General features: G+C 31.5%; 1 long non-coding RNA gene across 7 annotated transcripts; it reads right to left on the bottom strand.

Moving 5' to 3' along the window:
• Positions 1 to 2362: 2362 nt before the first annotated feature.
• LOC148625589 (uncharacterized) lies at positions 2363 to 19943 on the bottom strand. 7 transcript variants are annotated; one of them, XR_015919949.1, is made up of 9 exons: positions 18021 to 19943; positions 16464 to 16550; positions 14532 to 15740; positions 10288 to 13535; positions 9486 to 9587; positions 9126 to 9175; positions 8203 to 8289; positions 4418 to 4504; positions 2363 to 2793 (listed from the first exon to the last, which is right to left on the bottom strand). It is a non-coding gene; the product is annotated as an uncharacterized LOC148625589 (long non-coding RNA). The 7 variants fall into 7 exon arrangements; XR_015919948.1 differs by adding an exon at positions 7117 to 7203 and having other exon boundaries at positions 2365 to 2793; positions 10288 to 15740; XR_015919950.1 differs by having other exon boundaries at positions 2367 to 2793; positions 10288 to 10870.
• Positions 19944 to 21189: the final 1246 nt, after the last annotated feature.

Genomic DNA, 21189 nt, shown 5'->3' with positions numbered 1-21189 from the left:
TTCTGAACAAGTTTAATCTAATATTGGTCTGAATTGAAACTTGTAACATTAATATCACAGTGCAAGGCAAAATATACTTCACTCCCCATAGTGCTTATTACCAGATACCCTCTTTTGTAACGTACTAGGTGTTTTACTAGTTTACAATTTGACCTTGATATGAATGATGAGTGATTTCATATCATTGCAAGCCTCGTTATTTTTATTTTTGGAAGGAAATGGCTGTCAATCAACATTTAAGCTTTGAATTTCAGTTCAACAATGAACGTATGTGTTTGATTTACTACAACCTTAAATAATAGTTGACTGGTGTGTCGTAATTCATAGTTGTAGGTAGAATTTTACTATCTCGTTACTACCAATACATTTGAGTTCAAAATTTGTCATTCATTCAATTGCTTGCTTTACTTGAGACTGTTAATCAAATCCTCTTATCTATTGCTTAGACATGAAAATCAGTTCAATATTTGGTCTAGTACACAAGTTACAGAAAAAATCATTTCGTAAAAAGGTTAACAGTTATTGACTCTTGAAACGCACACGAGGGCCGATTGCAGTGTAAGTTTTATAATTCAACAAGGACATCATAATTTGCAAGTATACTTGCAATCTTGGTCGGCCGAAGATTTAAACAAAACAGGCATAACGACATGTATATGCAAATGGTGCTTCAAAATGTGAAAACAAATACTATGTGTGTTAAAAACAAGCGGGTTACGCAGGGTCTTGTACAAAACTTTGTATTGTACAATCAAGAAAACTACAATTTAATATTCAGTGCAGGATGTTGCTACGATCAAATTTGAAATAAAAGGCAGGATTGAAATTATCGGACAATAAAAAGTCATAACAGTCATAAAATAAAGAAAGGCAGGACTGATTATTGTTAATATATATTTTTGCCTATATTTAAAAATTTATTCATTTAAGAGCCAACTTAACATGTATGTTTGACCGTACGATTCATGAAAAATGGTATAATTTCCGTGTGCGAAATGTAATTTAGTAATCTGGTGAGAAGTATACGAAATATCGCATATTGTTCAAATGTTTTACAATACTGTTTGATGTTAATAATTTGAACCGTTTCGTCTAACAACCACTTTCACATTGAAACTAAACATTTATTTTTATAGTTAAAGTAAAATCAAAATCATGGCAGATATGATATATTGAAAATGTAAATATAAACAAGCTTAATATCACCTCTGTTTTGTCCCTGATGTTGGGTTAATAAAAAGTAACACGGATGGTTCGATTGATCGTAGCACAGTTCGTATGCTTGTACTACCTTATACAAAGATACATGTATTAAGATCCTTCAAAACATCATTAATAATTCTCTTAATGTTAGTGGTGCGTTTTGTTATATTGAATTGCATGATTTCATACTAAAACAAGCCGTCTGATATCTCACAAGCTGTCTTTGTCTATAGCTTTTTAGCAGATCGAATGCACTGACAAAATGTGCAATACCAATACTATCAGTGTGGTCGTCTTTTATAGGGAACGGATATGAGTTAAACTTTGAAAGAAAGTTAACCTCACAAAACACCCTAAAAATGCAAACGGTCTTATTAGGTTTAGGGAGCTTCATTCACTGGTACTTGGCCCAATAATATATTTTTATAGCATATATTAAATCTCTATTCTCACGACTTCCAGCTGTAAAGAACAGCCAGTATAATGTTGCTGTTTTATAAAAACAACATCAACATTATGGCAAGCAGCTATCTTAACAAAATCTGGCACACATGCATGTTTCAAAATTTCAAAGGTGGGTCTCATTCAAAATTGTAACACTTATAGTGCAGACGAGCTTTGCTATGTACAAAAAAAAATAATTTCAAGTATCTAATCAAAATATGGTCTGTTGGGGAGCGTTCAGTCATCTGTCATCAGTAATTACATTAAGGTTGTATTTACAGAGACCAGTTATTCATTCCTTAAATTATAGTGTAGACATGTTGTGATTAGAATGACAAGTGAAATGTCATCAAATACTTCAGCAAGTTTGTTTTTATGTGATGTTTTTTACAGGGTGTTAAATGTTAAATTCTAACCCATTGATTTCTGATTATATCAATGGAATACCACATAGTTAAATTTTTAGTAAATGTCAAAAAGTTCAGTCAACAAGCGAAAAATTACGATTTCAATCATTTAAATAAAACGTTACAAATTCCATGATTAAAAATTTAATTGAAAATGTTAATATCCATCGAGTCCAATGTACTATTCAACACTTAATTCAAGGTACAAATGTATGTATATAAGTCTAGTATTTAAAGAATTAAAGCACTTTTATAAAATAGTTCCCCCCCCCAAAAAAAAAAAAAAAAACACTGATGAGTCGATTAAATTAATTTGAGTGTAAGAAACCCAGCATTTAAGTTCAAAGTCAAAAATGTTCTAAAAATACTACGAAAGTTCTGGACCAATTTACATCATTGTAATGCATCATTAAAGAGTCGCGAAAAACAGTACTTGTTTGGTTATAAAGTCTAGAAAAAATCATTTATTAAAATAATATATTTACAATATTACTATTTTTATATTTAGCAATAATAATCAAACAAGTATAATAGTAGCTAAAACATATTCACCTTGAATGTAATAAGCATATATAGCATTCTAACACCCCCTAAATACAAATCAAAATGCTATAAAGCTTATAAAATTGTAAAACATTCTTTTTCAATATTAATTTTTACCTAAAATATGGAATTGGTTGGTTTACAAGACCTGGCCTCTCCTTGCACAGGACAGCTCCAACATAAACGTCGCTTGCGTCTACAAAAAGTATGAAAACATTTTCTTAATCTGGAGATATTAAGACCGGAAAACTAGTCAACAGTGATTTTATATTTTCAACAGTTATCTGGTATTTGCCATTCGACCGAAAGATGGGATTCTCCCTAAGACTAAGAAGTTGTGTTAAATGTTCAACGGCAGTAGCGAAATTAGAAAACAAATTTCTATAGAAATCAAACATGACCATATACCTCATTATTTGCGTTGGAGAAACGAACTGAACAATTGCTTCAACTTTAGCAATAAGGGTTAGACATGTTCTTGACATCCGCACCATGAAAACTGATTTATTCAACGGGTCACAGTTTTCCTTTCCTCGTTTGTCTACCCCGGACTTGACTTTTTTACCCTACCGGTGCACCTGGTCCATGCTCCCAGTTTTTAGTGGAGTCCGAGTTGCTCATTTGCTTTTGTTATTTTGTATGTATGATTTTAGTTACTTTATGTTCTTTGTTGTGTATGTCTGTTTTCCATGTCGGGTCTTTGTCCCTGCATTACATTATTTTGATTACCGCTATAACCTTGGTTCTCTTGATTACTCCTTGACCTATAGTATGCATTAAGTAGTCAACTGTTGATTTTCAAACTTCGAGATTAACAGTGAGATTAGCAGTTGATAACTTATCAGAAGTTCCCTCTAAATATTTGATGGGATCAGACCACCTATAACCACATACAATTAAATCATCAATATACATGGTAAACAAACTTACACACTGTGCATCAAACAGTCACATGTGACGTGCTATTAGTATCTAATATTTCCAACAGTCCAATGACCATAAAGGGACGACAAAAGATTTTCTCAAACTAGTCAAAAAGGAAAGATAATAGTTGACCGACGGAGAACATAACATAGTTCTATCAGATGCTCTTGTTTCCGTTAAAAAGGTGATTTATTGTCATTAAACAGTCCTAGTTTATACATCGCATCTTCCCATAAGAACTTGAGATAAAGAATACTACCGACACTGTTGATTCGGCCTTATATCTTGACTGACACTTACAAATCGATGGTAAAGGAAACTATTGACAAAGAATACGACAAACGCGATGACTTTTCTTTCCGTATTGTCAACTTTCATTTCAATTTCAAACTTTCTTTGCAACATTTCTTCAGTATTTGCGTATAAAGTTCACAAATCACAAATCATAAGTCTGAGCTTGCCGTACCTACACAGACTTTTTGTATCACTCTATAATTCTTACAGTTAGACTTTTGGAACAGGGTTACTGATGCTTCCGGATTGATGTCATCACAACAAAGTACATGGTCGTCATCAGGTACTCGTGGATAGTAACTGTGTTATCTGCACCATAATAACCTATTTATTGAACGTCTATTTTTTTCTTTTTTTTCGTCGACCTCGGACTTGACTTTTTATGAGCAACCAAGCTGGTGTTTCTAGAAAAGCAGAGGATGCCAACCCTACCAGTATACCTGGTCAATGCTCCCAGTTGTAATTGTAATCGATAACATTCTTTTGATTCCCGCTGGAATCCTGGTTCAGTTGATTACCCTTTCTATGCATTTAAACAGTAGAAACCGTATTTCAATTGATTACAGAAGAGCTCACTCAATGTGTATTAATCTGATACTTACGATGTTTTATATTAGCAGTTACTCAACCTTATGAAACCATAATTCAACTCAAAAAAGTATAATTTGAGGATTTCTTTCGCCAAAATCCTGAAAAAAAAATTCGATATCTATATAATGCCGTTCTATTCCAGAATTTATTGAAAGCGAAATTCATAATCATTCCGGTATAAGCTTTAGCACTGTGTTAACAAGATGAGTTTATGTTTAATATCTAGCTAAGAATGACACACAGAAAAAAGAAACAATGATTAACCCGAAATGACTGAAAGGTAAGATAAATATGCAGTGACAAAGTACTTTTTGTTGATAACAACACCTTGATTCTGTACATTTAGAGCAAGTACATGTTTTTATATCAGTTTCTCCCAAAAAGGTATAGTGTGAATGCAACATTTTCTTTCAAAAGCTCTAAACAATAATTTATTTACTACCCGTCAGATGCTATCTTGAAATACAAATAAGGAATGTCGGATAACTTTTATGAAATAATGTATACAGAGGAAGATGTTTACAAAATGCTGGAATTTTTAATCGACAACATATTTGTCCAGTGTGGTGGACGTGTTTTTCAACAAACAGTCGGAATTCCAATGGGAACAAATTGTGCTCCTTTACTTGCTGACCTATTCCGTCACCCTTATGAGGCTGTCTGTATAGCTGATCTGATCAGAAAGAAAGAATATCGTTTTGCTAGATCCTTCAATCTCAGTTTCCGCTATATAGATGACGTATTATTTTAAACAATCCCAATTTCGGGGATTTGATACATCGCATCTACCCAAAAGAACTTGAGATAAAGGATACTACAGACACTGTGAAGTCAGCCTCATATCTTGACCTACACATAGAAATCGATGATAAAACTATTGACCAAACTTTACGACAAAAGTAGACTTTTTGTTTCGCGCTAGAACTCTAAAAAATGGGCTTCTGGAACAGGGTTATGTTGCTACAAGATTGAAGTTATCACTACAGAAGTTTTATGGTCGTCATCATGAACTCGTGAATCGTTATGGTGTATCCATCAGCACCAGGAGAACTAATTTATTCGACGGGTCATAGGCTTCTTTTCCTCGTCTGTCTACCCCGGACTTGACTTTGTATGAGCAACTCGGCGGGTGTTTCTAGAAAAGCTACTCTACCGGTGCACCTGGTCCATGCTCCCAGTTTTTAGTGGAGTCCGAGTTCCTCATTTACTTTTGTTACTTTATATGTATGATTTTAGTTTCTTTATGTTCTTTGTTGTGTATGTCTGTTTTCTATGTCTGGTCTTTGTCCCTGGATTAAATTCTTTTGATTACCGCTATTACCTTGGTTCTCTTGATTACTCTTTCATAACAAATCGTTGGGTTTAGTAGAAAACAAAGAAAATAAAAAGTCAAAGAATTGTCCCTAACTCCTAGCAATAACACTTTCAAATAAACTCATATTTGCCCATGAAGAAAACAGCTTTTTCGTTTTCTTATAAACTTACCATTATATAATGATATTATTACATCCAGTGCAAAAAATTTTATACATTTATGTTCGCGATTCAGAACATCTCAAACTGTCATGAATATACCTATTTTCTGTTCAATAACACATCAGAATAAAGGGCTTTGTAGTTGATTTCTGCAGTAGTGCAAAGGACGGATACTTACGTTTTAACACAAGGGTTGTTGAAATTTTAATGCTTATCTTTGTTTCGCCCAAAAGAGTCTATTTTGAGGAAAGATTTCGCCAAAGTCCTTAAAAAGATACTGGATATTCATATCATGCCTTCGCTTTCCGATTAAGTTTTGAAAGAAATTATTGTATACACTGATAGAACTACCCGCTGTAAAATGATTTTTTTACCTTAAAAATATGGTAACGAAAGATGATTCTCCCTATGACATGAGTAAAATTTGAAGTAAATACATGTATGCAATTAACCTTACGAAACTATGTTTTGCACAAAAGAGCACAGTTTTTTAGTATTTGTTTCGTCCAAGTCTTGAGAAAAAATACAGGATATTTATATAATGCCGTTGTATTTAAGAAATGAAAAATATACTAATTCTGATATAAAGTTGAGCATTGCATTAAAAAATGAGTTTGTGTTTAATATCTAGCTAAGAATGACATACAATAGAAAGAGCCAATAATTAACACTAAAATGGTTAAAAAGTAAGATAAATATGTTGTCAAAATAGTTTTTGTTTACAACATCGAGATTCCGTACATATAAAGCAAGTCCATGTTTTTTTTAATTCAGTTTCTCTAAGAAAAAGGTATAGTGTGACTACAACATTTTATTTGAAAAACAAAAAACAAAACAAAACAAAACAAAAAACACTAAACTGTGATTTAGTTACTACCCGTCATATGCTATCTTGAAGTACAAATTGAGAATGTCGGATAATTTTTATAAAAAAGTGTTTTCATTACGAATCCAAAGCTTTAATAAAAAAAAAAGAAAATAAATAGTGGAAGAATTGTCCCTAACTCTTAGAAACTACTCTATCAAAGTAACTCATATTTGCCAATGTAAAAACAGTTTTTTCGTTCTCGTATAAATTTACCATTATATAATGATGTTATTACATACAGTGCAAAATTTTTATGCATATATGTTGGCGATTCAGAACATCTCAAACTGTCATGAACACATAAGAATTCCTTAATAAAGTGCTTTGCAGTTAATTTCTGCTGTAGTGTAAAAGACGGATACTTACGTTTTAATACAAGGGTTGTTTAGGTTTTCATGCTCATCTTTGTTTCGCCCAAAAGAGTCTATTTTGAGGAACGATTTCGCCCAAGTCCTTAAAAAATGCTGGATATTCATATCATGCCTTTGCTTTGCCTTTCTTGTTTTGAGAGAAATTATCGTTTACAACGATAGAGCTGCCCGTTGTAAAATGATTTTGTTACCTTAATAATACGGTAACGAACGATGATATGATTAAAATTTAAAGTAAATACATGTATGCAATTAACCTTCGAAACTATGTTTCGCCCAAAAGTGCACAGTTTGAGTATTTGTTTCGCCCAAGTCCTGAGAAAAAATACAGGATATTTATATAATGCCGTTGTATTCAAGAATTTACTCAAATGAAAAAATATACTGATTCTAATATAAAGTTAAACATTGCATTAAAAACATGAGTTTGTGTTTAATATCTAGCTAAGAATGACATACAGTAGAAAGAGACAATGATTAACACTAAAATGGTTGAAAAGTACGATTAATATGCAGTGACAACATACTTTTTGTTAACAACATCGAGATTCTGTACATATAGAGCAAGTCCATGTTTTTTTAAGTCCGTTTCTCTAAGAAAAAGGTAAAGTGTGATGTGACTACAACATTTTATTTGAAAAAAAAACAACAAAAAAACAAAAAGAAAACACTAAACAATGATTTATTTACTACCCGTCAGGTGCTATCTTGAACTACAAAGTAGGAATGTCGGATAATTATTTTTTTATAAAAAAGTGTTTTCATTACAAACCCAGGGCTTCAGTAGAAAAAAAAAGAAAATAAATAGTCGAAGAATTGTCCCGAACTCTTAGCAATTACTCTATCAAAAAACCTCATATTTGCCAAAGTAAAAACAAGCTTTTCCGTTTTCCTATATACCTACCATTTTATAATAATGTTATTACATACAGTTCAACCATTTTTATACATAAATGTTGGCGATTCAGAGCATCTGAAACTCTCATCAATATGCCATGTTTCTGTTCAATAACACATAAGAATACCTTAATAAAGGGCTTTGCAGTTGATTTCTGCTGTAGTGTAAAAGACGGATACTTACGTTTTGATACAAGGGTTGTTGAAACATTCATGCTCATCTTTGTTTCGCCCAAAAGAGTCTATTTTGAGGAAAGATTTCACCCAAGTCCTTAAAAAAATACAGGATATTCATATCATGCCTTCGCTATCCGATACCTGTTAGGAGAGAAATTTTGTATACACTGATAGAGCTGCCCGCTGTAAAATGATTTTTTTACCTTAAAAATATGGTAACGAACGATGATTCTTCCTATGATATGATTAAAATTTAAAGTAAATACATGTATGCAATTAACCTTACGAAACTATGTTTCGCCCAAAAGAACACAGTTTGAGTATTTGTTTCGCCCAAGTCCTGAGAAAAAATACAGGATACTTTCATAATGTTATTGTATTGAAAAATATTTTGAAATGAAAAATACACTAATTATAATATAAAACTGAGCATTGCATTCAAAACATGAGTTTTCGTTTAATATCTAGCTAAGAATAACCTTCAGTAGAAAGAGACAATGATTAACTCTTCAATGATTGAAAAGTAAGATAAATACGCATTGACAAAATACTTTTTGTGAACAAGAACATCGAGATTCTGCACATATAGAGTACGTCCATGTTTTTTTCTTTATATCAGTTTCTCTAAAGAAAAGGTATAGTGAGAATATAATATTCTATTTTCAAAAGCACTAAACAATGACTTATTTAATACCCGTCAGATACTATCTTGAACTACAAATTAGGAATGTCGGATACGTTTTATAAAAAAGTGTTTTCATTACGAATCCATAAAATTTAATATATATATGTTGGCGATTCAGAACATCTCAAAACTGTCATGAACACATAAGAATTCCTTAATAAAATGTTTGCAGTTAATTTCTGCTGTAGTGTAAAAGACGGATACTTACGTTTTAATACAAGGGTTGTTGAAAGTTTCATGCTCACCTTTGTTTCGCCCAAAAGAGTCTATTTTGAGGAAAGATTTCGCCCAAGTCCTTAAAAAAATACAGGATATTCATATCATGCCTTCGCTTTCCGATACTTATTTTGACAAAAATTATTTTATTTACTGATAGAGCTTCCTGCTGTAAATTGATTTTTTTCTTTGATGTTAATCAAGTAGAAATTATCATATGGTAACGAACGATGATTCTCCCTAAGATATAATTAAAATTTAAAGTATGCAATCAAGTTAAAATACTTTCATCGGCAATATTGAAATTCTATACATAGTGTATACATTCTTGCTACTTTCATTTCAAAATTTACAAATTGTTTCGAAGCCAATAATCAATAATTACTTACTCATAACAGATGAAAGTTTGAATTCCTCATTACACACACATATCGGGATAATGTAAATAACAAGAAAATCTAATTATCTCTACGGCTTGTGATAATTCATTCCTACAAAGAAATTTAGCAATAGAATTTTCTTAAATTCTAACACATTCACCATTACATGCCCGGACAATTATTTATTCATCAACCTCATATCTTTCAGCATCCGTCAACAAATCAATTCATAACTTCTAGTACAAGATATACTTGAAAGTTAACGCCTATTGTTTTGTTATGAAACCTACAAAAACTAATGCACAGATATGGGATCTTCTAAGAGAAGTCACTCGGATCAAAGAAATATTTTTTTATCATTACATGCATGTCATCTCCAAGAATCATGAGCTCGAACGAATCGATACAAAACCAACATTTTATTGATCAAACATATTGTTGTTAACGGTTTCGCCATTCTTATCATCTCAAAATTTTATGAGAACGCAATATTTTTTGTGCATTAAAGCATTAGAAGTCATCTAAAATAATATATGCATTGCAGTTGATCTGTGCTGAATTGTGTATATGTATGATATTTATGCTTACATTTAAAAGCTGTTCAGGTATATTGTAAAAATATGTTTCGCCCGAAAGAGCGTATTTTAAGGAGAGGATTCTCCTAACTCATAAAAATGATACAATATATTTTTTATAATTTCATGAAAACGCAATGTTTTTGTGCAATCAAGCATTAGATACCGTCTTTAAATTTATTGCAGTTGAGTTTGACGAATGTGTAATATTAGGATACTTATAGTTTAAAACTCACAGTTCACTGGGAAGATTGTTCCATAAAGTAGCAGCTGCCTTGTCGAACCTACGATCACCGTACGATTTCGTTTTCACTCTTGGCGTTTCAAGTGTCACAGATTTCTGGGAGAGTAGTGATCTTGATGGGCGGTATAGACTCAGAAGCTTTTGAAGATATGCTGGAGCTATACCATGCCCATGATGCAGTGCTATAAAAAAGCATAAGATCAGTTTGTATTGACATCGGAATTCAACAGGTAACCAGTGTAAGTCAATTAAACCAAGTGCTATTAGGTTATTTTTTCTGCGCCGTAATATCAATTTGGCGGTGGCATTCTGAACTCTTTGAAGCTTGTTCAAGCCACTAGATTTCACCCCATATATAAGAGAGTTGCCGTATTCCAATCTCGATGTTAGAGTTTTGCAAGCACTGTTCGTAATGTAACAACAAATTCGGTCAATCTTTGTCCAAGTGTATCCGATAGGCTAAGAAAACATACAATGAACTCTGGACCCAAAAACAGGTCCCTGCGGAACGCCAAAGTTTAACTTGATCGAGTTAGATTGGATGGCTTCCTCGGATACTTGTTGAGTCCTTCTTTCTAAATACGAGAAAAACCATGAAAGAGCAGAATTTGCCGTAACGTCGTAATGTGCACGTAATAATTATGGGTTAATAATTGTTTCTTTTTTACTGTACGTCATCCTCAGTTAGATATTGAACATAAACTCATGTTGCTAATGCAATGCTAAACTTTATATCAGAATTAATATACTTTACATATCAGTAAATTCTGGAATACAGAAGGGCGAAATAAATCCTCAAATTGTGCTCTTTTAGTCGAAACATAGTTTCGCAGGGTTTTGTATCTGTTAGAATATGAGTTTATTGATCTATTCTATCACTGGCATTTTTAACACAGTAATGTTATGTTTTGAATTTTTATTTTTTAATGGAAACATTTTTTATTGTTTTTAATTCTTATTTCATTCAAATGATCAATATATCTATTTTCTAGATATCTTTACTTAAGCTATAATTTTTAGATTCAGTAATTCATTCTTATCTTGGTTGAGCTTTAACAGCTTGATCGTCATCCATGAGCTGATGTCCTCAACACAAGCTTCAATTCGTGTGGATATTTCGGACCAGTTGTCAATTGGTTCAATTATTAAATATATCTGCGAATCATTAGCGTAACAATGATAAAGCATGTCATGTTGTCTGAAAATTTCTATCTAATATTTTTATACTATTTAAATAATGTTTTAATACTTAATTATGCTTTAATTACATAATTTATAATTATGTTTTGTTTTTGTTCGTCTTTTCTTTTTTTACTTTACAAATTTCTATATCTTAGATACATAATTACTGTTCTGAAAAATATTTCTCTTTTCACATTCTTTTGTATAATTGTAGGTGTTGATTACTACGTACTTTGTATTGTATATCATATGTATGCCGTAAAGCGCTTAGAGTAAATGCAGTTTAGATTGGCGCTATACAAATATTGTAAATAATAACTTAAAAAAAATGGTGTTGTCATCACCAAGCTAATAGCTTAGACGAATGATTTATTAAGTATGCCTTAGAAGAAAACCCGATAATAAACAAGAAAAGTCTGATACATTTGATTACAAAGAAATAATTATATCAGTACGAATTTGTGGATAATAATGCATTACAAAACATTATTTATCCTACTTATTCCTCCATTACATACCTCATAATTCGTTGACATGAATTTTATATTTTTTCGGGTACAAAAGGAAGTGTAATCAAGAGAATCAAGATTCTAGCAGAAAACAAAAGAATATATACCAGGGACAAAAGCAGACATCAGTAACTGACACACACAACGAAGGACATGCAATAACCAAAATAATACTTTATCCTTAATGAAATGTTTTATTACATATACTGCAACGACTAATGCAAGTGTAGCCTTGGTTATAGAATTTAATCAATCATAAATCGAAAAAATAAAAATCTGATAAAATCGTGTTTGCCATTGTTCAAATTGATATCATACTTGATATATTTGTGGAAAACGAATGCTATATTGATTATACCTATCTGATCAGTATTGCATTTTATTATTCATTAAATTAAAAAGAAATAAGTAAGTTTGGAATACAATAACGCGCAAGATTTTTATTCTAACAAAAAAACTTAATTAAACACAAATGCCCATTTACATTTGTATAGGGAGCAGCAGAAGATTTGACATTCTTTCAATCAAACTTGTGAAGGATCGTTGTCTGATACGTAGTTATCTAAAGAAGAAGAATATACATCCCCGGGTTGTATCAACCATAGTATCGTAAATCGTTTGTTATATTTCTTATAAGTTACAAGTAATGATAATGCGACAGTAAACGACGCCTACATGATTCAGAAATGCCTCAGTAAATCTGCTTGTAACGACACCGAGTCATCGATCTCAAGTTTTTTTTCTCCGTGGTTATTGAGTAAAGTGAGAATTTTCCTACTAAACAATGGACTCCTACAAAGCCCGCAATGTAGCAATTGGTTGAATATTGCAGTTTATTTATACACCTGTCATCTCTGGTAGCCTTGATAGAGAATAATATTAATTTTCTAAGATATCTTTATCTTTTATGACAGAAGTAGCTAATATTTTGACAAACATTTCTCTTTAATTACTTCTTCACATATCGACTTTACACGCTATGCAGTTTGACGACTAAATTGCTCAATGACATTCCTTTCATTATTAATTATTTCAACATTTCTTTCTGTATATATTTGAAGGTGTAACATATCTATGACATAACACCCTGTTGTCAGAAAACAAGGACAAAAAGCAAATTATGTGTAAACAAAACACGTCAATATTTTATAAATTTGGTTTAACTAGGTCAACATAGTACATTATAATAGAAAGTTTTGTAATTGATTTCTATTTCTCGTTGTCCCTTACTCTCAGCAATTACTCTATCAAATAAACTCATATTTGCCAATGTAAAAAACAGCTTTTTCGTTTTCCTATATACTTACCATTATATAATGATATTATTTCATACAGTGCAAAAAAAAAATTATACATATATGTTGGCGATTCAAAACATCTCAAACTGTTATGAATACATCAGAATTCCTAAATAAAGGGATTTGCAGGTGATTTCTGCTGTAGTGTAAAAGACGGATACTTACGTTTTAATATAAGGGTTGTTGAAACTTTCATGCTTATCTTTGTTTCGCCCAAAAGAGTCTATTTTGAGGACGATTTCGCCCAAGTCCTTAAAAAAGTACAGGATATTCATATAATGCCTTCGCTTTCCGATTCTTGTCTTGAGAAAAAGTATTGTATACACTGATAGAGCTGCCCGCTGTAAAATGATTGTTTTTACCTTAATCATATGGTTATGGCTATGACATGATTAAAATTTAAAGTAGATACATGTATGTAATTAACCTTACGAAACTATGTTTCGCCTATAAGAGCACAGTTTGAGTATTTGTTTCGCCCAAATCCTGAGAAAAAAAATACAGGATACTTTCATGATGCTATTGTATTGAAGAATTTTTTGAAATGAAGAATATACTAATTATTATATAAACTGTATCATTGCATTAATAACATGGGTTTTTGTTTGATATCAAGCTAAGAATGACACACAGTAGAAAGAGACAATGTTTAACCCTAAAATGGTTGAAAAGTAAGATAAATATGCAATGACTAAATACTTTGTTTTCACAACAACATCGAGATTCTGTACATATAGAGGAAGTCCATGTTTTTTGTTTTTGTTTTTTTTTTTGTTTGTTTGGTTTTTTTTATTATTATTATTTTTATTCTTTAATTCAGTTTCTCTAAGAAACAGGTATAGTTTGACTACAACATTTTATTTTCAAAAGCAATAAGCATTGATTTATTTACTACCCGTCAAATGCTATCTTCAACTAAAAAGTAGGAATGTCAGATAATTTTTATAAAGAAAGTGTTTTCATTAGGGCTTTAGTGGAAAAAAAAGAGAATAAAGAGTCGAAGAATTGTCCCTAACTCTTAGCAATTACTCTATCAAATAAACTCATATTTGCCAATGTAAAAAACAGCTTTTTTGTTTTCTTATAAACTTACCATTACTTAATGATGTTATTTCATAACATCACAAAAATTTTTATACATATATGTTGGCGATTCAGAACATCTCAAACTGTCATGAACACATAAGAATTCCTTAAGAAAGTGCTTTGCAGTTGTTTCTGTTGTAGTGTAAAAGACGGATACTTACGTTTTAATACAAGGGTTGTTGAAATTTCCATGCTTATCTTTGTTTCGCCTGAAGAGTCTACTTTGAGAAAAGATTTCGCTCAAGTCCTTAACAAATACAGGATATTCATATTATGCCTTCGCTTTCCGATACTTGTTTTGAGAGAAATTATTGTATACACTGATAGAGCTGCCCTCTGTAAAATGTTTTTTTTTTATGATTAAAATCTAAAGTAAATACATGTATGCAATTTAATAAAATAACTTCGTTCGGCAAAATTGAAATTCTATACATAGTGTATACATTCTTGCTACTTTCATCTCAAAATTTACAAAATGTTTTCGAAGCCAAAAAACAATAATTAGTTACTTATAACAGATGAAAGTTTGAATTTCTCATTTAACACACATAACGGGATAATGTAAATAAAAAGAAAGTCTAATTATCTCTACGGCTTGTGATAATTCATTCCTACAAAAAAAATTAGCAATAGAATTATCTTAAATTTTAACACATTCATCAACCTTATATCTGTCAACATCCGTCAACAAATCAATTCATAACTTCTAGTACAAGATTTACTTGAAAGTTAGCGCCGATTGTTTTATTATGAAAACTACAAAAACTGATGCAAAGATATGGGATCTTTTAAGAGCATCCACTCTGATCAAACAAAAAATATTTTTATTAATGTCACCTCTGAGAATTATTAACTTGAACGTATCATTATTAAAATACAAAAACCAACAATTTAGTGATCATTTATTGATCAAACATATTGTCGCTAACGATTTCGGCTATACCAAAAATCACAATATTTCATGAGATCGCCATGTTTCTGTGCATTTACGTATTAAAAGTCATTTAAAATAACAATTGCATTGCAGTTGATTTGTCCTGAATTGTGTAATTGTATGATACTTATGCTTACATTTAAAAGCTGTTCAGATATATTGTAAAAATATGTTTCACCCAAACGAGCGTATTGTGAGGAAAGGATTCGCCTGAATCCTGAAGAAGACACAATATAATTTTAAAATTTCATTAATACGCAATGTGTTTGTGCAACTAAGCATTATATACCTTCTTAAAATTTATTGCTTTTGGGTTTAACGAATATATAATAGTAGGATACTTACAGTTTCATATTCTGACAGATACGATACAATACATTGCGTAACTATGTTTCACCCAAAAGAGCATAGTTTGAGTATTTGTTTCGCCCAAGTCCTGAGAAAAAATATAAGATATTTTCATAATGCCGTTGTATTCAAGAATTTAATGAAATGAAAAATATACTAATTCTGATATAAAGTTTAGCATTGCATTAACAACATACGTATATGTTAAATATCAAGCTAAGAATTACATACATTAAAAAAAAACAATGATTAACCCTAAAATGATTGTAAGTTAAGATAAATAGGCAGTGACAAAATACGTTTCTGTTGAAAACGACACCTTGATTCTGCACATTTAGAGCAAGTACATGTTTTTATATCAGTTCCTCCCAAAAAGGAATAGTGTGAATGCAACATTTTCGTTTTCAAAAGCACTAAATAATAATTTATTTACTACCCGTCAGATGCTATCTTGAAATACAAATAGGGAATGTCGCATAACATTTATGAAATAATGTATTCATTACCAATCCAGGGCTTTAGTAGAAAACAAAAAAAAATGAATAGTCAAAAAATTGTCCCTAACTCTTAGCAATAACACTTTCAAATAAACTCATATTTGCCAATGTAAAAAACAGCTTTTTCGTTTTCGTATAAACTTACCATTATATAATGATGTTTTTACATACAGTGCAAAGATTATTATATATATATTGGCGACTCAGAACATCTCAAACTTTCATGAAAACACCATGTTTCGGTTCAATAACGAATTCCTTAATAAAGTGCTTTGCAGTTGATTTCTGCTGTAGTGTAAAAGACGGATACTTACGCTTTAATACACGCGATTTTGAAATTTTCATCCGCAACTTTTTTTCGCCCAAAAGAGTCTTTTTGGAGGATAGATTTCGTCTAAGTCCTAAAAAGTACAGTATATTCATATAATGCCTTCGCTTTCCGATACTTACTTCGAGAGAAATTATTGGATACACTGATAGAGCTGGTGTTAAATGAAGTTTTTCTTCGATCTTATCATGTAGTTAAGAACAATTATTCTCCCTAAGATTTAAGTAAAATTTTAAGTAAATCAATAAAATTAAAATACTTTCTTCGCCAATATTGAACTTCTATACATAGTGTTTACGTTCTTGGTACTTTCATTTTAAAATGAAGCAAATAATCAATAATTACTTAATCATAACAGATGAAAGAGTGAATTTCTCATTACACATTAATTTCGGATTATGTAAATAAAAGGAAATACTAAATATCTTTATTGCTCGTGATAATTCATTCCTACAAAGAAAGTTCGTAATAGAATGATCTTAATTTCCAACACATTCACCATTACATGTCCGGACAATTTATGTATTCATTACCCTCATTTCTGTCAATATTCTTCAACATATCAATTCATTACTTCTAGAGCAAGATATAAGTCAAAGTTAACGCCAATTGTTTTATTAAGAAAACCACAAAAAACTAATGCACAGATATCAAATCTTTTAACAGAATTCATTCAGATCAAACGTAGTATAGATTTTTTATAACTACAGCTGATTTCTGCTGAATTGTGTAAATGTAAGATAATTATGCTTACATTTAAAAGTTTGATTTTCTCATCACACAAAAATGTCGGATAATGTAAAGAAAAGGAAATACTAAATATAGCTGCGGCTCATGATAATGTATTCCTACATAGAAAATTAGTAATAGAATGATCTTAATTTCTTTCTCATTCACCATTACATGCCCGGGCAAGCATGTATTCATCAACCTCATATCTCTCAACATCCGTCAACAAATCAATGCATAACTTCTAGTACAAGATATACTTTAAAGCTTACGCCTATTGATTATGAAAATCTCAACATCTAATGCACTGGTATGGGATCTTTTAAGAGAAGTCACTCGGATCAAACAAATATTTTTTTTATCACAACATGTATGTCATCTCCAAGAATCATGACCTCGAACGAATCAATATTAAGATACAAAACCAACATTTTATTGATCAAAAACATATTGTCGTTAACGGTTTCAGCCATTCTAAACATCTCAAAATTTTATGAGAACGCAATGTTTCTGTGCATTAAAGCATTAAGTCATCTAAAATAATATGTGCATTGCAGTTGATCTGTGCTGAATTGTGTATATGTATGATACTTATGCTTACATTTAAAAGCTGTTCAGATATATTGTTAAAAATATGTTTCGCCCGAAAGAGCGTATTTTGAGGAGAGGATTCTCCTAACTCGTGAAAATGATACAATATATTTTTTTTTATAATTTCATGAAAATGCAATGTTTTTGTGCAATCAAGCATTATATATCGTCTTTAAATTCATTGCAGTTGAGTTTAACGAATGTGTAATAATAGAATACTGACGGTTTTAAACTTGCAGTTTACTGGGAAGATTATTCCACAAAGTAGCAGCTGCCTTGTCGAACCTACGATCACCGTACGATTTCGTTTTCACTCTTGACGTTTCACGTGTCACAGAGTTCTGGGAGCGTAGTGATCTTGATGGGTGATAGAGAGTCAGAAGCTTTTGGAGATATGCTGGAGCTATACCATGCAGTGCTATAAAGCATAAAACATAAGATAAGTTCGTATTGTCATTGGAATTCAATAGATAACTAGTGTAGGTCAGTTAAACCAAGTGCTATGTGGTCATATTTCCTGCGCCGTGACATCAATCTGGTGGTAGCATTTTGAACTCTTTGAAGCTTGTTCAAGTCATTAAATTTCACGCCATCTAAAAGGGAATTGTCGTATTTCAATCTCGATGTTAGAGTTTTGCAAGCACTGTCCGTAATGTAACAACGAATTCGGTCAATCTTTCTGATTTCAAGGAAACATGGATACAGTGGAAATGTGTTGTTCCATGTTTAATGACTTGTCTAAGTGCATCCGATAGGCTAAGAAAACATACAATAAACTCTGGACCGAAAACAGGTCCCTGCGGAAGGCCAAAGTTGAATTTTATCAAGTTGGATTGGATGGCTCCCACGGATACTTGTTGAGTCCTTCTTTCTAAATACGAGAGAAACCATGAAAGAGCAGAATTTGCCATGACGTCGTAATGTGCACGTAATAATTATGGGTTAATAATTGTTTCTGTTTTACTGTATGCCATTTTTAGCTAGATATTAAACATAAACTCATGTTGCTAATGCAATGCTAAACCTTATATCAGAATTAATATACTTTACATATCAGTAAATTCTGGAATACAACGGCATGATATAAACATCCTGCATTTTTTTTTCAGGATTAGGGCGAAATAAATTTTCAAATTGTGCTCTTTTAGTCAAAACATTTTTTTGTTTGTTGGGGTTTAACATCCGAGCAGCAATATTTCAGCTATATTCAGACAATGAACATGAAATGGATGATAAAATGAACATGAAATGAAAAAAAAAGGATGGGTCACAAGGATAATAGGGTCGAAAAATTTTGATTGCCACTGGAAAAAGAGGGGATGGGTAAGGTCGGGCAATTTAGTCTCCTGTGGCGGAGAGCAAATGTTCTTACTCCTTTCGAATACCACATCAGGGTTCTTTAACGTGCGAGGAACGTGGCATCTTTCCCAACACGGTGTATCAATATGGTTTGCGGTCAGGTTTTCCGTATTATAGCCTGACAACCCCAGCATGTAACACGCCAGGAGTACCCCATTCCACCAACTGGGGCATACATCCCAGTTGCTCTGTGGGCAGAGCGCCTAGCCCCCGGCTAGGTTTCTGAGCACTATTTAGTGGCCTTATACGACAAGCTTAGCGCTGCTGCAGGCCTATTCTTTTAACACCCGGACCTGCACGGGGCTTTAGTCAAAACATATTTTCGCAGGGGTTTGTATCTGTTGGAATATGATTTTATTGATCTATTTTATCACTGGTATTTTTAACACAGTAATTTTATATTTCGGAGTTTTATTTTATTTAAATGGAAATATTTTTTTTATTGTTTTTAATTCTTATTTCATTCAAATGATCAATATATCTATTTTCTAGATATTTTTACTTTTGCTATAATTTTTAGATTCAGTAATACATTCTTATCTTGGTTGAACTTTAACAGATTGCTAGTCATCCATGAGCTGATGTCCTCAACACAAGCTTCAAGTCGTGTAGATATTTCGAACCAGTTGTTAATTGGTTCAATTACTAAATATATCTGCGAATCATTAGCGTAACAATGATAAAGTATGTCATGTCGTCTGAAAATTTCTATTTTTATACTATTTAAATAATGTTTTAATACTTAATTATCCTTTAATTACATAGTTTGTATTTTTGTTTTTTGTTTTTTGTTTTTGATTTTTGTTTTTTTGTTTTTTTGTTCGTCTTTTCTTTTGTGGTTTTACAAATTTCTATATCTAAGATACATAATTACTGTTCTGAAAAATATTTCTCTTTTCATTTTCTTTTGTATAATTTTAGGTGTTGATTACTACGTATTTTGTATTGTATATCATTTATATGCTGTAAAGCGCTTAGAGTAAATGCAGTTTAGATTGGCGCTATACAAATATTGTAAATAATAATATTTAAAAAATCAGATCAAACAAAAATTATTCTTTCATATTAATGTTGTCATCACTAAGCCAATAGCTTAGACGAATGATTTATTAAATATGCCTTACAAGAAAACTCGAATAATAAACAAGAAAAGTCTGATACATTGATAATAATGCATTACAAAACATGATCAGGGAATTTATCCTACTTATTTCTCCATTACATTCCTAACGATTATCAATCAACATCATAATTCGTTGACATGAATTTGATATTTTTCCGGTACAAAAGGAAGTGTGATCAAGAGAACCAAGATTCCAGCAGAAAACAAATGAATGTATACCAGGGACAAAAGCAGACATCAGTAACAGACACAAACAACGAAGGACATGCAATAACCAAAATAATACTTAACCCTTAACGAAATGTTTTATTACATATACTGCAACGACTAATGTATGTTTAGCCTTGGTTATAGAATTTTATCAGTCATAAATCGAAAAAACGATCTTATAAAATTGTGTTTGCCATTGTTCAAATTGATATCATACTTGATATATTTGTGGAAAGCAAATGCTTTATTAATTATACCTATCTGACCAGTATCACATTTTATTATTCATCAAATCAAAAAAAGAATTAAAGAAGTTTGGAATGCAATAACGCGCAAGATTTTTATTCCAACAAAAAAAAAACTTAATTAAATACAAATGCCCATTTACATTTATATTGGGAGCGGCAGAAGATTTGACATTCTTTCAATCAAACTTGTGAAGGATCGTTGTCTGATACGTAGTTATCTAAAGAAGAGGCATATACATCCCCGGGTTGTATCAACCCTAGTATTATGAATCGTTGGTTGTATCTCTTATAAGTTACAAGTAATGGTAATGCGACAGTAAACGACGCCCCTGTGATTCAGAAATACCTCACTAAATCTGCTTGTAACGACACTGAGTCATCGATCTCAAGTTTTTTTTTTCTCCGTGGTTATAGAGTAAAGTGAGAATTTTCCTACTAAACAATGGACTCCT

This window comes from Perna viridis, chromosome 2 (assembly GCF_037379345.1).
Source record: "Perna viridis isolate PV_CMFRI_1.1 ecotype Kerala chromosome 2, ASM3737934v1, whole genome shotgun sequence".
Taxonomy (NCBI): domain Eukaryota; kingdom Metazoa; phylum Mollusca; class Bivalvia; order Mytilida; family Mytilidae; genus Perna; species Perna viridis.
Note: the sequence above shows the minus strand (reverse complement) of the source record. Positions and strands in the feature narration are given on the sequence as shown.